General features: G+C 46.0%; 1 long non-coding RNA gene and 1 pseudogene across 1 annotated transcript; both read left to right on the top strand.

Annotated features, from left to right (window-relative positions):
• Positions 1 to 9: 9 nt before the first annotated feature.
• LOC120847876 lies at positions 10 to 9,426 on the top strand. Its single transcript, XR_005717487.3, has 4 exons — positions 10 to 164; positions 1,005 to 1,176; positions 1,262 to 1,363; positions 9,196 to 9,426. It is a non-coding gene; the product is annotated as an uncharacterized LOC120847876 (long non-coding RNA).
• Positions 9,427 to 14,135: 4,709 nt separating this feature from the next.
• On the top strand, positions 14,136 to 15,306 carry LOC115310091 (annotated as a pseudogene).
• Positions 15,307 to 18,029: the final 2,723 nt, after the last annotated feature.

Below are 18,029 nucleotides of genomic sequence, written 5' to 3'. Positions count from 1 at the left end.
TCAGTTCTCCGTTGACAACATGGCAGCTCCTCCAGTGGCTCCTTGCTCAGAAGCACTCATCATCGAAATTGAGCGGTGTCCATGGCTATGGAACGCAAGCCGTATGGACTACAGGGACACTGGGCAGCGCAAAAATTCCTGGAAGGCAATTGGAATCGCTTTCTGTGAGTATGACCTCTTAACAGAACTATATAATTTGCGCCTCAACCCAGGGCACCTCTGGACGGCCTGCCTTCGTCGCACGCTTGTTGCCTTCTGTCTAACTTTCACTATGCATGAACGTTCCCGTTCACGGTCAGCTGCACGCGCCTGGGCGTACACTCGAAGCTCGCAAGACGCCAAAGTGTTATCAAAGATTTGTTTTGGGTCACGCCGGAGGCGATAGTGCCAATAGACTTCCCTGCCATTCGCAAAGAAACGTTTGCGAAGTTCTGCATGCCAAATCAAGGAAGGCCGTCGCATACCTCAGCGATTAATTTACATCACCTGGGATTCTTTGAACGTGAAACTGAAATCTCGGTTACCTGGCACCTTCTCTCCAGCTAGGATTCCAACCCACCAACTGGGGATTCGATTCTTTGGGCCGGCGGTTTGCCTCGGAGCCACAGATGCGGCCTCCCTGCAGCTGTCTGTGACCATTCACGTCCGAGTGGGCAGCGCACACCCACCCACAACCCACTGCTCGCACCTCTCGTTTGCGTACCTCGCATAACCATTTCCCAAAGTCATGGCACGAAATGGGAAGCCATTATTAATCGAGCGATCAGTAATGAAGAGATCAAACAGGCAGAACATAAAAAGACTACATTTCAAGATGCTGAAGGAGGTTTGTAAAGTTTGGGTTGAATACTGGCAAGCAAACCTGGTGCATGTCTGTTACACCTACTGGCTGTCCTAATTGAAGTTGTGTTATAAATCTAGTTCCATCATGATTTCTGTTCTAAAACTTGTATTCATAAGCGATACTTTAGTTATTTATGCCACATTTACTTCATTCACTTCAGGCAGCGACTCTAACACCTGCTGTCAGGCTTGGCTGGCCATGAGGGCCAAGTATGCGAGAGAATCGAAGAAACAAAGAGGCCGGAGCGGTGCTGGCCGCGATGGTCTTGCCGTGCCAACATGGCACCTCTTCAAGTAACTGGCCTTCCTTAAGGGCCAGATTCAGCACCGACGGTAATATGCTACATCACTTACTGCTAAAAACAAGCACAGTTGATATCGGGTCTGAGTTTAAAACATTTTTACTCTCTTCCATCAGCACCAAAGTGCTCCCTGTTGCGGGGGGAGTGGCGTCCACTTCTGCAGCGGCAGCAGACGTTGAAAAATGAGGCGTGAGCCCAGAGGCAAGTTTGCTTACACGGTATGAAAATCTAGAACCGATTTGGGATCACCTGCTTTCTCCTACAGAGTCTTGTGGTAAAGTAAAATGAAGGTCAGGACATTGTGAAAGAATGCCTGACTGTTGTTACGAAAGGAAGCATCTTGATTCCTCCCACACACTAAGCTAGATGCCATGTTGACAGATGTTTGCCCCACGTTATTCTATGTGCGGAGGAAGTGTTCTCGAGGTCACTTGATTTCTTTCGCGTCAAGATTTACCTCATGTGCTCGAGCCATCGGCGACAAAAAAGAATAGCGTCTGAAACTCACTTTTTATTTCATTTTCGTAGCTACCGGTCTTTATTCGGAGTGCAGACAAGCTGGCTAAGTTGACGTCAACCAGTTGGTGGCCAAAATTACCTTCAGGGCTCCTATTTTGGTCATGGGTGAGAGCGAGATCATTCTCGGCTGTTGACTATTATCGTTCATTATCAACTAACGAAACAAAATTAAATCCGTTTTGAAGTCTACGGTCAGGCAATATTTCAGTGACAACTTCTTGCCAACACACAAATGAGAAAAGAGGTGGCTTCTGACGTGCCTGTCCCATATCGCCCATCTACTGGTCAATATTGGGATTTGTATGGCTGCAAAACAATTTGAGATTGCTAAGGAACCACAAGTTTGGCAATTGCTTCCAATGTCGAATTGCAAACGGTAGTTTCAGCCAGGAACGGATTCAGAGGGGAGGTCCGGATGTCCTGACCCCCCTCTTGATTTCTGCATGTGTAAAAATTTAGGGCGTGTGCATGTGTAAAACTTTCCCTTACCGCCTTATCTTTATGTTTTCTAATAACAGTGCACAAATTAAATTCAGGTTTGCACCCACAGTCAAGGCAGTGCATTGACAAATGATCGTCAAGCTGTCCGCTCACTTTTTGGTTGTGTTCGCGCAATCTGTCATTTAGACATCTTCCCGTCTGTCCCACATACTTTTTACTGCACGTCAGCGAGATCGGATAGACGACTCTCGCTGCGCATTCTACAAACAAGCTGCGATGCTTCTTCACGCAGCCAACCGGTGGTTTGCGGTGAGGGTCCGTCATTTTGCACAACTTGGCAAGTTTTTCCGGTGCAGAAAGAACCACCCGAGCATTTACGTGGTTTGCTATCTTTTTGATATTGCGTGCGGTTTTGTGCATGTAAGGCACAACCGCCAGACTTTGTTTCTTTTGAGCCACATCTTGGTCTGGACTCGCTACTACTCGTAGCTCCTTTACAACTTTTTCTGCAGCCGACACCAGGAGCGTCCCTGGAAAACCGGCAGCCACCAAGCGTTCTGACTGCTCCTTCAGACTTTAAGGCATTGCATGATGACACAACCTTCTGATGGAGTTCACAAAGCACAAATTTACAATTCCTCTCCTAACAAGTTTCAAATGAGATGAATTGAACGCCAACAGGGGCTTATCTGCTCTTGGTTGGTATTTCCAACACACGTGTTGTTCCAAAAGTGTGAGCCTGATATCTAAAAACTGTATGACGTTGTCCACAAGTACCTCGTGCGTAAGCTTGAGAGGATCAAGGATGGTACTAAAAACTGTTAAAAGGCTGTTCACCACCAAGGAAAAGTGAGAAACATCATGGTGAAGAAAAACTAAATAATTGTCGACGAATCTAAAAACCTTGCTACCATTAAAGTCATTCAGGCATTCCGAGAGAACTCTGTCATGATGGGCTAAAAATATATCACGTAAAACTGGAGCTAAACACTAGCAAATACACACCCCTCGCTTCTGAATATACACTCCCCTGTTCCACTCAACAAAGGTCGAGTTTAGATCAAATGTAAGCAATTCGAGAAAGTCATCTACAGTCATTCCTGCTGCGTTCTGAAAGGCCACCACCCCGTGTTTATCGATGCTTTCCTCTACGCAGGTCAGTAGTTTGTCGTGCGGAAGGGGATAGTATAAATTTTTATGTCTAGTGAGCAGGCTAGAAAACGTGACGGTCATTTGTCGATGCACTTCCATGACTGTGGGTGCAAACCTGAATTTAATTTGTGCACTGTTATTAGAAAACAGAGATAATACAGTAAGGAAAATTATAGAGGCAGACCTGATAAAAAAACTACGGAGATCGATGTGTCAGCGTGGCGTCGATCGATTTGGGCGACAAAGAGACACAGTTGTTGAGATCAGTGGCGTGGCACGGGATTGGTTGAAGGGCGCGATGATGCAGAGTATTTATACCCTTGATTTTCTAACGAACCAGTTGAAGTTGGTGCATTGTGTTGTCTCATTCCTACTCTTCGTCCCAGTCGTGAAGCGCTATTATGTTCTCCAAGTTTCAGTACCAACTCGCCCAAGAATCCGCATTACTCAACTCCTTTTCTTTTCAATAAAATCTTCAGTTGAGAGTAATCGCTTGTCCTGTGTACACCCTTCTACTCCATCTTCGTTTCTTGTGCGCTGTGTCCCAATCCGCTAAATATAATCCAATTTATATGAAATAAATCTTATTTAAATAAAATAAACCTAAATTACATCAAGTAAAATTTTTTTAACAAAAAAGCTACCTTTTTTTTTTGCAGTCAAGTAAGCACGGAAATAATGACATCTCTCCATGCACCACAAATTACAAATGGGACCTAGTTAATAAACAGTCCTGTAATTCTTTACTACAGACTATCCAGAAAAGCGGTTGCATTGTGTGACCCTCGTGCGTGAATAGAAATGTGTTTTACACATATCTATTTGTTTCGGCCACAATTACGTTAATGGCTCAGGTATTTTTTATATTCTTTTGCAAAAAATAGTGCTTTGAAGCAAGCATAACTTTTATACATTTTGACTCAAGACTGGGAAGGGATGGAAAAACACAAGGTCTTGTGTTTGTCCATCCATTCTCTTCCCAGTCTCGAGATTTTTACCGTAGAATACCATGCATCCGCCCATTTCACATTAAGCGCCCATTACCGAATTTGCAAGATCTGAGAAAATATGCGCACATTTATATGTAAAATTGATGACTGGACAAGCACTCATCCACCATTTTTTTTGCGATTATCTCCAAAATTTGATTGGGCGCTTGCCCGGTATTTTACGGTAGTCAAAATGTTAAACCAACACCAGCTCGTTTGCACCCTTACCTTTTGTTCAATAACTTTTATTGTGTATTAATTATAAACATGGAAGTTCCGTTATGAACCCTGTTTTGACAGATTTTTAGAAAACTAATTCATACGCTCCTAAAAAATAGTATGCATTTTGGAGGGATGTGGCCATGAAGTAATTGAACGTGTCTTTATACTATTAAAGTCGTAACCAATGACGCTATTTAGTCGCTGCTGAAGGTTTTTTGGATAGTTGTATTACACTCAACACAACAGGCTCATTTTGTTCGTAGGCCACTAATTTGCTGTTGGAAATTATAGTATTAAAAAACTTCAATATGCCAATCTGCACCGATGACTTTTTGCAGCATCCTATGCGATATTCAGTTACAATATTTTGGAGTACTTACAGTTTTTGTCGTCACCCATATCCTTTTCCAGTTTCATACTAGTTGCGACTTCACAAAAGTGAAGTCAAAGAAAAATTTCACTTTTGAATGTTGTTTAAATTTTACTAGCGCATGAGTGGAAGGCAGTAAAAGAGTAACAATGATATACGTAAAACTCTCCCATTACCTCGCAACTTTTCGCTTTCCCCCGTTAGTCGGGCCACTAACAACCGAGTACACTTTTTTGACACTCACCTGCCGGGTTCTGACTCATGAGCCCTACTTCGTTTGGACGGGGCCGTACTTGAATCACATCTCTGAATTCGTGTCAAATAAAACTATTATTATTATGTCCGTGCCTGCCGACAATATCGAGGAACTCGCCAATTCTGCAGTGTTGCCAAAACCTTGCCTCAAAGCTTTAAGAGGCAGCCAAAGGAACGACCTCCTGCACGTCTCGGAAGGAGCCCCCATGTCCAGTGAAAAGAGATGGGTCACGTCGATTTATTTTATCAGAACATCCGTTGCTAACGTACAAAAATTGAACGCTTTTGTACGGACGTGGAGTCCGGCGCCGCAATTGGCGGCAACATCCCGCAGAGCCCTCGAGCTCCGAATCACTACAGCTGCCGACTCCAGTCCCTGGCACATGGACGACGGCGACACAGCGACACAGGACCAGCTTTGGAGCCGCTGGTGCATTGGCGGCAAAGTGATAGCCTCCTCCTTGGCTACACCACTGGGTGCAAGGGAGGCGGCACGTGCACCTACCATAATGACGAGATGTTTCAGTGACATACTCTTAAGTTGCGATCACACTGCTAATCCCGATTGGTCAAGAGACGGTCTTCAGGGACACTGTCTGAGGCTTTTCCTTCCATGATGGTCATATTGGTCACTCAAGAACTGACTGCAGACATGTTCGAAGCCCACACATTTATCGAACGAACATCCTTCGAAGATGCTCGAGACGTTTCCGCAGGTACTTCCGTAGTGAACATTGCGCTTTTGTAGGATGCACGAGCAGGTCGACTTTGCGATTCCAACCCGTAAAGTCAATGCTGTTTATTCCTTCGTAACGTTTGATTGTAATTATTGTCATTTGTTCGTACCATCCTGATGAGGTTCCCGGTTTCAGGCTTGGAGGTGATCGAATGTCACAGAATGTGGAAGGCCATCCGCAACCGCTATGTTAAGAGACGAGAGCGGCGAAGGCAAGAGTAAAGCTGGCGAGGAGGATGTCCAGCCTCCCACGTGGGTTCTTTTCAAGTTCCTGGGGTTCCCCGATGGTCAAATCTGTGCAGATGGTAGGCACAGAATGTTTTGGACAACAAAGGGCACTGCAGATTGTGCCGTATTTTGTATGCATTGTAACGATGACGTGGCAGAACCCTGGTTTGTCCCAAGACAAAAGGAGCCTCACACAACACCATGTCTACAAACTGGAGTGAAGGAGCCCCCACTTCCGTGCCAGGAGGCAGGTGTTTATAAAGAGTGCAGCTTTCCAGACAGACTCTAATGCCCGAGTCACGGCAAAGCGACTAACGGAAACAACCGACACCGTCGCGCCTCAAACACGAGCACCATGCACGCGAGGGTATCTTTGGCCGGCTTGCGATGACCCGTGCTTACTTTGAGAGCACCGGACAACTAAATGACTGCCAAAGGTATCGCTTGTCGCTGTTGTTTATTTTTGTTTGTCACTCTAACGGGACTTGGGCATGATGAGCTGAAAGCTATTTCAAATTTTCTACCTACGAGAAATATTGCACAAAACTGCATAGCTTTTATTCTGTCACTTGGTGTTTTTCTCAATATACAGAGATCCTTGCGGAAACGTATTGCCCTGGAGAGACCGCAACCCCCGCAGAAAATAGACAGCCTGGGATGCCTGCTGATGCCGAGATGGAAGACATACTGTAGCTTGAAGACATACATTTTATTTAACAACTGCCTTCGATAAGCATGTTTGCAAGTGGCTCCTGTGTAATTACCCTTTTCTCACTCTCCTCTTTCATTTAAGCGATTGGCTATTCTTGGAGGCAGGTCCAAAGATTCGCCGGTTTGTCATGTCCTTTATAATTAGGATTCCATATTTTTTCGGGTTTATCGGAGCACCGGTAAACCCTGCAAAATTGACCTGCGGTCCAGTTCTGTCAGTGTCGCAGAAAACCGAAAACCCCCAAATTGGAGTAGTTTTTGAATGAAGAATCCTAAGCTTCACTCAAAAAAATAATTCTGTGCTGCTTTATTTTACGGTGTTAGAACACACTCCCCAATTAATTGTTTACGTCCCTGGTATCTTTGGAACACCCCTTATCTAGTTCCTTTTTTTTTTATTGGTACGGAATGTTTCCGAGGTATTCGGGTCCCATGCATTTCCCCAGAGGTTGGGGCAATCCATGCCGATGTGTCGTTCCCCAAACATAAGCCCCAACAAGCAGCCATATTTTGTCTGACACCCAAGATTAACACCAGAAAATTTGGAACAATTTGTGGGAAAAGAAAGACCCTAGAAAACTCTGATGTGAAAACAAAAAAGCCCCCTAAAAAAGGAATTCTATTTATAGTGACGCAGTCTCCAGCAATATGCTAAACACACTCCGAGCGCACTGGAAAGACAGAGGCTAGGATACTCTCACTTAAGGAAATTCTATGGTGCCCAGAAGTGATAAATCTCTTCAGCCCTAGTGCACTGATTCAACTAGTTTCATTATCGCATTTCATTCTATGTGGAACAATGTGAAGCTGTCCACAAGGCATCTCGCACCCCTGCCAGTCACTGTCTTGGCCACATGTTTCCAATGGGCCCCTCATATCGCTGAAGACTGTCCATTCTACAATACCCGGAGTTTCTAGAGCTGTGTTGCTGCCTCTGCCCTTTCTTATTGCTACTGTCAAGTGAACCGAGCAATCGACGCTTCGGCTCAAAGTTCAGATTTTTGTTTTTTAATGTTTTTGCAATCTGTATGCCTTCTAGTTTCATATAAAAAAGAATTGTTACAAAATTCGGCCTATAAGTTACAAAAAAAAACAAAAAAACGTCGATTTATTTTATCAGAACATCCGTGGCTAACGTACAAAAATTGAACGCTTTTGTACGGACGTGGAGTCCGGCGCCGCAATTGGCGGCAACATCCCGCAGAGCCCTCGAGCTCCGAATCACTACAGCTGCCGTCTCCAGTCCCTGGCACATGGACGACGGCGACACAGCGACACAGGACCAGCTTTGGAGCCGCTGGTGCATTGGCGGCAAAGTGATAGCCTCCTCCTTGGCTACACCACTGGATGCAAGGGAGGTGGCACGTGCACCTACCATAATGACGAGATGTTTCAGTGACATACTCTTAAGTTGCGATCACACTGCTAATCCCGATTGGTCAAGAGACGGTCTTCAGGGACACTGTCTGAGGCTTTTCCTTCCATGATGGTCATATTGGTCACTCAAGAACTGACTGCAGACATGTTCGAAGCCCACACATTTATCGAACGAACATCCTTCGAAGATGCTCGAGACGTTTCCGCAGGTACTTCCGTAGTGAACATTGCGCTTTTGTAGGATGCACGAGCAGGTCGACTTTGCGATTCCAACCCGTAAAGTCAATGCTGTTTATTCCTTCGTAACGTTTGATTGTAATTATTGTCATTTGTTCGTACCATCCTGATGAGGTTCCCGGTTTCAGGCTTGGAGGTGATCGAATGTCACAGAATGTGGAAGGCCATCCGCAACCGCTATGTTAAGAGACGAGAGCGGCGAAAGGCAAGAGTAAAGCTGGCGAGGAGGATGTCCAGCCTCCCACGTGGGTTCTTTTCAAGTTCCTGGGGTTCCCCGATGGTCAAATCTGTGCAGATGGTAGGCACAGAATGTTTTGGACAACAAAGGGCACTGCAGATTGTGCCGTATTTTGTATGCATTGTAACGATGACGTGGCAGAACCCTGGTTTGTCCCAAGACAAAAGGAGCCTCACACAACACCATGTCTACAAACTGGAGTGAAGGAGCCCCCACTTCCGTGCCAGGAGGCAGGTGTTTATAAAGAGTGCAGCTTTCCAGACAGACTCTAATGCCCGAGTCACGGCAAAGCGACTAACGGAAACAACCGACACCGTCGCGCCTCAAACACGAGCACCATGCACGCGAGGGTATCTTTGGCCGGCTTGCGATGACCCGTGCTTACTTTGAGAGCACCGGACAACTAAATGACTGCCAAAGGTATCGCTTGTCGCTGTTGTTTATTTTTGTTTGTCACTCTAACGGGACTTGGGCATGATGAGCTGAAAGCTATTTCAAATTTTCTACCTACGAGAAATATTGCACAAAACTGCATAGCTTTTATTCTCTCACTTGGTGTTTTTCTCAATATGCAGAGATCCTTGCGGAAATGTATTGCCCTGGAGAGACCGCAACCCCCGCAGAAAATAGACAGCCTGGGATGCCTGCTGATGCCGAGATGGAAGACATACTGTAGCTTGAAGACATACATTTTATTTAACAACTGCCTTCGATAAGCATGTTTGCAAGTGGCTCCTGTGTAATTACCCTTTTCTCACTCTCCTCTTTCATTTAAGCGATTGGCTATTCTTGGAGGCAGGTCCAAAGATTCGCCGGTTTGTCATGTCCTTTATAATTAGGATTCCATATTTTTTCGGGTTTATCGGAGCACCGGTAAACCCTGCAAAATTGACCTGCGGTCCAGTTCTGTCAGTGTCGCAGAAAACCGAAAACCCCCAAATTGGAGCAGTTTTTGAATGAAGAATCCTAAGCTTCACTCAAAAAAATAATTCTGTGCTGCTTTATTTTACGGTGTTAGAACACACTCCCCAATTAACTGTTTACGTCCCTGGTATCTTTGGAACACCCCTTATCTAGTTCCTTTTTTTTTTATTGGTACGGAATGTTTCCGAGGTATTCGGGTCCCATGCATTTCCCCAGAGGTTGGGGCAATCCATGCCGATGTGTCGTTCCCCAAACATAAGCCCCAACAAGCAGCCATATTTTGTCTGACACCCAAGATTAACACCAGAAAATTTGGAACAATTTGTGGGAAAAGAAAGACCCTAGAAAACTCTGATGTGAAAACAAAAAAGCCCCCTAAAAAAGGAATTCTATTTATAGTGACGCAGTCTCCAGCAATATGCTAAACACACTCCGAGCGCACTGGAAAGACAGAGGCTAGGATACTCTCACTTAAGGAAATTCTATGGTGCCCAGAAGTGATAAATCTCTTCAGCCCTAGTGCACTGATTCAACTAGTTTCATTATCGCATTTCATTCTATGTGGAACAATGTGAAGCTGTCCACAAGGCATCTCGCACCCCTGCCAGTCACTGTCTTGGCCACAGGTTTCCAATGGGCCCCTCATATCGCTGAAGACTGTCCATTCTACAATACCCGGAGTTTCTAGAGCTGTGATGCTGCCTCTGCCCTTTCTTATTGCTACTGTCAAGTGAACCGAGCAATCGACGCTTCGGCTCAAAGTTCAGATTTTTGTTTTTTAATGTTTTTGCAATCTGTATGCCTTCTAGTTCCATATAAAAAAGAATTGTTACAAAATTCGGCCTAGAAGTTAAAAAAAAAACAAAAAAAACGTCGATTTATTTTATCAGAACATCCGTGGCTAACGTACAAAAATTGAACGCTTTTGTACGGACGTGGAGTCCGGCGCCGCAATTGGCGGCAACATCCCGCAGAGCCCTCGAGCTCCGAATCACTACAGCTGCCGACTCCAGTCCCTGGCACATGGACGACGGCGACACAGCGACACAGGACCAGCTTTGGAGCCGCTGGTGCATTGGCGGCAAAGTGATAGCCTCCTCCTTGGCTACACCACTGGATGCAAGGGAGGTGGCACGTGCACCTACCATAATGACGAGATGTTTCAGTGACATACTCTTAAGTTGCGATCACACTGCTAATCCCGATTGGTCAAGAGACGGTCTTCAGGGACACTGTCTGAGGCTTTTCCTTCCATGATGGTCATATTGGTCACTCAAGAACTGACTGCAGACATGTTCGAAGCCCACACATTTATCGAACGAACATCCTTCGAAGATGCTCGAGACGTTTCCGCAGGTACTTCCGTAGTGAACATTGCGCTTTTGTAGGATGCACGAGCAGGTCGACTTTGCGATTCCAACCCGTAAAGTCAATGCTGTTTATTCCTTCGTAACGTTTGATTGTAATTATTGTCATTTGTTCGTACCATCCTGATGAGGTTCCCGGTTTCAGGCTTGGAGGTGATCGAATGTCACAGAATGTGGAAGGCCATCCGCAACCGCTATGTTAAGAGACGAGAGCGGCGAAAGGCAAGAGTAAAGCTGGCGAGGAGGATGTCCAGCCTCCCACGTGGGTTCTTTTCAAGTTCCTGGGGTTCCCCGATGGTCAAATCTGTGCAGATGGTAGGCACAGAATGTTTTGGACAACAAAGGGCACTGCAGATTGTGCCGTATTTTGTATGCATTGTAACGATGACGTGGCAGAACCCTGGTTTGTCCCAAGACAAAAGGAGCCTCACACAACACCATGTCTACAAACTGGAGTGAAGGAGCCCCCACTTCCGTGCCAGGAGGCAGGTGTTCATAAAGAGTGCAGCTTTCCAGACAGACTCTAATGCCCGAGTCACGGCAAAGCGACTAACGGAAACAACCGACACCGTCGCGCCTCAAACACGAGCACCATGCACGCGAGGGTATCTTTGGCCGGCTTGCGATGACCCGTGCTTACTTTGAGAGCACCGGACAACTAAATGACTGCCAAAGGTATCGCTTGTCGCTGTTGTTTATTTTTGTTTGTCACTCTAACGGGACTTGGGCATGATGAGCTGAAAGCTATTTCAAATTTTCTACCTACGAGAAATATTGCACAAAACTGCATAGCTTTTATTCTGTCACTTGGTGTTTTTCTCAATATGCAGAGATCCTTGCGGAAATGTATTGCCCTGGAGAGACCGCAACCCCCGCAGAAAATAGACAGCCTGGGATGCCTGCTGATGCCGAGATGGAAGACATACTGTAGCTTGAAGACATACATTTTATTTAACAACTGCCTTCGATAAGCATGTTTGCAAGTGGCTCCTGTGTAATTACCCTTTTCTCACTCTCCTCTTTCATTTAAGCGATTGGCTATTCTTGGAGGCAGGTCCAAAGATTCGCCGGTTTGTCATGTCCTTTATAATTAGGATTCCATATTTTTTCGGGTTTATCGGAGCACCGGTAAACCCTGCAAAATTGACCTGCGGTCCAGTTCTGTCAGTGTTGCAGAAAACCGAAAACCCCCAAATTGGAGCAGTTTTTGAATGAAGAATCCTAAGCTTCACTCAAAAAAATAATTCTGTGCTGCTTTATTTTACGGTGTTAGAACACACTCCCCAATTAACTGTTTACGTCCCTGGTATCTTTGGAACACCCGTTATCTAGTTCCTTTTTTTTTTATTGGTACGGAATGTTTCCGAGGTATTCGGGTCCCATGCATTTCCCCAGAGGTTGGGGCAATCCATGCCGATGTGTCGTTCCCCAAACATAAGCCCCAACAAGCAGCCATATTTTGTCTGACACCCAAGATTAACACCAGAAAATTTGGAACAATTTGTGGGAAAAGAAAGACCCTAGAAAACTCTGATGTGAAACAAAAAAGCCCCCTAAAAAAGGAATTCTATTTATAGTGACGCAGTCTCCAGCAATATGCTAAACACACTCCGAGCGCACTGGAAAGACAGAGGCTAGGATACTCTCACTTAAGGAAATTCTATGGTGCCCAGAAGTGATAAATCTCTTCAGCCCTAGTGCACTGATTCAACTAGTTTCATTATCGCATTTCATTCTATGTGGAACAATGTGAAGCTGTCCACAAGGCATCTCGCACCCCTGCCAGTCACTGTCTTGGCCACATGTTTCCAATGGGCCCCTCATATCGCTGAAGACTGTCCATTCTACAATACCCGGAGTTTCTAGAGCTGTGATGCTGCCTCTGCCCTTTCTTATTGCTACTGTCAAGTGAACCAAGCAATCGACGCTTCGGCTCAAAGTTCAGATTTTTTTTTTTAATGTTTTGCAATCTGTATGCCTTCTAGTTTCATATAAAAAAGAATTGTTACAAAATTCGGCCTAGAAGTTACAAAAAAAAAACAAAAAAACTTGAACGCCTCAAGCGCTGTTTACACTCTTGCGACCGAGAGAGACCAGACCGGTTTTTAAGCCTTTTGCGACTTCTTAGGACCGGATGCGATGCAGCGGAGCTGGTCCTAAGAGATCGCAAGAGGCTTGAAAACCGGTCTGGTCTCTCTCGGTCTTACTCGGTCGCAAGAGTGTGAACGGGCCTTTACCGCGACTCACAAAAATGGAGAAGTTTGTAACTTACGAGGTTTTTCGAGCTCGCGTCTCTCCCAAAGTTTGCGTCAGCCATTGTTGCCGTCACTTCGACCAGGAGGAATAAGCCTTCATTTCCGTTGACTCCTACCACAGTTTCGTACTAGCGGTAGAAATAATATTAAAAAAACATTTTCCCGCGTCCCGACGAGCCTTCAGGAACTACGGGACATAAATGTGGTACTGCTATTTGCTAACACCCTAACGAACCATGCAGTGAAGCTAGCGCATCTTTGCCAATTGTATCGCGTCGCACGCTATCTGAAACGAGAACTATGGTTTCTGCGACTATTGAGCGTTTTTCACGATCGATGGCGACGAGAAAGGCCACCCTCGACTCCGGAAGAGTCGGCCACTGCGCCCGTTCAAGGGAAGGCGAAAGCAAACGCACAAAAGGGACAAATGCGATGGACCCACCCAGGGACCTACCGCTCGAGCAGAATGGCGACGCGCCCAACGCGCCTTCGAGCACCGCAAGCGCCGAGCAACAGAGCGCTTCGGAGTTCATCAACGACTTGTCGTACTCCGCAAGTGCTTCGGGAAAGAAGCAGATGACATTTTGCAATGAAACCGTTGAGAAAGAAAGCGGCGGAAACGCCGTTATCTGCGAAAGTCAAACCCTTACGCAACTTGTGAGCGGCGCGACGTGGGTGACATGCGGCAAGAGCAAAATTTCCGTTGTGGAAGTTGAAAACAAACGCAACGGCCTTGCATCTTTGCTGGAACTCAAATGCACGAACGTTGCATGCCCTCCCGAAGTTCTTTCAGCTGCATATAAACCACATCGTGCGACCGCCGCCGGCCGTGAAATGCGCGACCCTAAACAAAGCAGTGGAAGCGCCCACGACACCTTTGCATTCAACATGAAAGTAGTGTCAGTCACGACCAGCTGGTTAGATTTTGTGGCATCCTCGGTCTCCCCAAACCGCTCCATCAAAAAACGTTCCACAACATCTCGAAAAAAGTCCACGCTGCTGCCACCAAAGCCGTCTCTGACAACCTTGCAGAAGCAAGGCGAGCAACTGCGTCTGAAGCGGCTCAGAGCGACATCGCCGTGATGTTTGACGGGACGTGGCAGAAACGGGGACATAAGAGCCAGAATGGCATTGGCACTGCCATTTCTGTGGACACAGGCCTCTGCCTGGATTTCGAGGTGCTGTAGGACTACTGCCAGGGCTGCAGTGTGGCAGGCATTTCATTCTCTTGTGTGCGAGAAGAACGTAGACTGTTCATCACATGCAATAAAAACTGCAGCACCTCTACGCATCTGGAATAGGACACAGACATACAACACGGACTTGCAGTTTACAACATCCCTCAGCGACGGAGACAGCAATGCGTACGCGGTAGTGTCAAATGCAGAGGTGTATGGGTCTATCGCGGTGACGAAGGAGGACTGTATGAACCATGTTGCCAAGCGTCTTGGAACAGCCCTGAGGAAGCTAAAGACGCCTCTACCACGTGGGGAGAAGCTTGGCGACAAGACCATTCTACAGCTGCAGCAGTACTACCAAAGTGCCATCACCAGCAACCGAGGGAGTGTGCGAGGGATGTACTGTGCAATCTGGGCATCCTTTTTTCCCTCATGCTCGACTGACAGAGCCAGCAGCCACAAGTTCTGCCCTGAAGGGGAGGAGTCTTTGTGCAAGCATAAGAGGGCAATAGCTCTGCAACCACCAGCTCCGGCCCACACACCCTTCCTCACCAAAGCACAAGGGAAGGCAGTGCTTTCCATTTACCAGTGGTTGACAGACATCAAGCTCCTTGCTCGCTGTCCGCAGGGAAGATGAAGAATGCTACTGAGTCCTTGAACACTGAGATTTGGATGCTGTGCCCTAAGACCCACTTTGCTGCACGGACTACGGTGGAGACTGCCAACGCCATTGCTGCGCTATGGTTCGATAGGGGCCACTCCAGCCTTGAGCAAGTTCTGGAAGGGCTAGGAGTCCTCCCTTCCAAGCAGCTGGTCCGTCTGAGCAGTGCAGCTGACTAGAAGAGGGGAACAAGCCTGTCTCCGAAGCTGACCGCTGAAGCGAGATCCCATCGACGCCATCAGGAGAAGCATGCTCGTGCAAAGGACTCTAAGCACAAAGACCGTGAGGGCGCTACCTATGCTGCGGGACAATTTTAGTCTGGGGATCCAACGATAGACATTTTGGACTATGTCAGCCTCAAGTTTCGTGCAGTTGGAGTGGCAAGTTTGGTATCTAGCATAACAATAGACTTTGAAATGTGTTTTTCTCTACAGTGTTTTTGCCTGTTTCCTCTAGTTGTCAAATCACAATGAAATTTTACACAGCTGTTTCTAAGGCTGCACAGAGTGTGCAAATCTTGTTAGTTATAACGTAAGTACAACAACTTTTCGTTTTTAAATACTAAACAAAAAGTGAAATTTTAAAAATACTGACAAACTTTTCTAAATTTTATATAAAAAAATATTTTAGGTATTGCTGATTCAAATAGATATTCACACTAGTTATTGGGGAACCAACCTGGCTATTTAGGCTGCTTTACCTTTATAATTAGCAGGAAACATTGTGTGCACAATACTGGTACTTTTTATGCATGTCATGCAGCACAGATATTGAACTAGAACAGCTATCAGCGAACGGATTGCATGAATGAAAAGAGGAGCCCGATTTCTACTAGCTGGGCATATTTCAGCCCCCTAACCCCGATATTTAATAAAAAAAAAGTATTCCTGAAAAGCATTTTTTTTTTTTTTGCTGTGTGGAAGTTCCACACAAGCGAGTTATGTAGCAGTTTGCATTCCCGTTTCTGCGTTCTGTTCAAGCGATTTCCCCTGCAGGATTTAGGTAACCTCGAACCATCGGCAGCATGCTTGGCGCTGCTGGAACTGGAGGAGAGCGGCCAGTTGCCCACACCGGAGCAATTGGTACCACCAGGCACATCAGCCTCTCAAGGAGCGTCACCAACAGATGCTAATCCTATGCATAGAAATGGAGGTGTAGGGCAGAGGGTGTCGACGTCACAGCAGTCGAGGCCCCCTCCTGCCAAACGAGACTGTTTGAGTGCTCGACAAACTCGTACACGAGAGGAGTTTGCAGGATCCCACAGGATAAAGGCAAACACGTGCACAAGGCCACACATGGACATTAGCAGACCTAACATTGCTTTTGCAGCGAGTCTTGGCAATGCCCTTCACATGCTTCTACCCCGCCTGCAAATCGTTGCGGAATTGCAGTTTTATGAAACACTCCTTGAGCTTCAGGATAGCTTAAATGACGAAGTGTGAAAGAACATCTTTTTTTATATATATAATGAAGATAACATTGTTGCATAATGTCGAGCATGGCGACAATTTATTACTGCATTTATTTGAAAAACAAGGTGTCCTTGAAAGAAATTTAGCTTTTTTTGTTTACCACTGGGACATATGCATCCCACTTGTAGTGATAAATCTGGCATCTCCCTGAGCAGTCGCTCGGACATGCTTATTCCAATTTTACAACTTGCGCCATCTCTTGGAAGCATTAGGAAGCTCTACATTTTAGTTTGAGTCGCTGCAGATAGATTGGGCTGCGTACTTTCCACGTTTTTTGTGCCTCACCGTATCTGTTTACCATAGCTGAACCAAGTCATTTTTACATGGCTCTGCCCTCAAAAACAAAATGCCTGGCGAGTACAAACTGTGCAACTTGCACCCGGTGAACCTGTCAAGAGTATTCTGAGCAGGTTTCGAGCTTCCAAATTACTCACAGATTTTAGTAGTATAGAACGCCAAAGCTGAAGTCTTCTGAGTGACACCATAACTAGATGTAACAGCGCTCTTTAATAAGAGTTTGTGTTCTAATTTATTAACACTTGTTTGCCACAATCTTGTGCAGGAAAACAAAAGAAACTGACAATTGAGGAAGCTCTCGATTTATATCTTAGTCTACCAGATAACGCTGATGACCGTGAAAATGAATGGGAAGAATCCGACCACAAAGCGCCGTCCGACCTTGACGCCGAAGAGAGCATCGAGGAGAAGCAAGTGACCCCAGGGACGCAAAATCAGAAAAGGCAAGCCCCGAAAAGACTTCACGGTCAGCCCCAAGAAGCGTCGCATCTCGACTGAAAAATCAGTCGCTGCAGAAGATGGTGCAGTTGCCGAAGGAGTGTGGCCTTCACAACAAAGCCTTCAGAGGGCAGCATGCCACTGGACGCATTCCAACTTTATTTTTCTGAAGGCGTTATCGGTCACATTACAGTCCGGACCAACTTGTATGCAAGTCAAACGAGAAGAACAGACTAGGACCCCTATCACGCCCGAAGAACTGAGAGCATAGGTCAGAATGATCGTCCTTACGAGTAGAGACCCCATGCACCATCTTCATCTTTATTAGAGTTCGGACAGCCTGTAAAACGTGAAGGAGATCTCGCAAGCGATTTCGTGCGAGAGATTCCAAAAAATAACAAACTGTCCGAATCTAAACGACAACACTCATGACAGCGGGGATGCGGAAGACAATGATCGCTGCTACAAAATGCGTCCACTGATTCATATGATGAAATAAAAGTTTGAAAGCGAGTGCCAACCATCATCCCATCTTGCCGTAGACGAGAGCATGATCCTTTTCAAAGGGAGATCAACACTAGAGCAGTACCGTGTTTGCACGATTCTAAAGCACACTTTCTTTCCAGAAATTTCAGGCTCAAAATGACATGCGCGCTACCATTGGGCCCAATAAAAATTTGAAGTAAAAGTAAGTCTAAAAATATCGGCTAGGTGACGCATGCTACCGCCCGTTACAAAGTGTGCAGCGCTTTCTTTCTTCCCATTTATCAGACAGATAATCACGTATTCAGTCACATAATCACGTACCACAATGTTC

This window comes from Ixodes scapularis, unplaced genomic scaffold, assembly GCF_016920785.2.
Source record: "Ixodes scapularis isolate PalLabHiFi unplaced genomic scaffold, ASM1692078v2 ptg001158l_1___fragment_3__unscaffolded, whole genome shotgun sequence".
NCBI lineage: Eukaryota > Metazoa > Arthropoda > Arachnida > Ixodida > Ixodidae > Ixodes > Ixodes scapularis.
The sequence above is the reverse complement of the archived record's forward strand: the minus strand, read 5'-3'. Positions and strand labels throughout refer to the sequence as shown.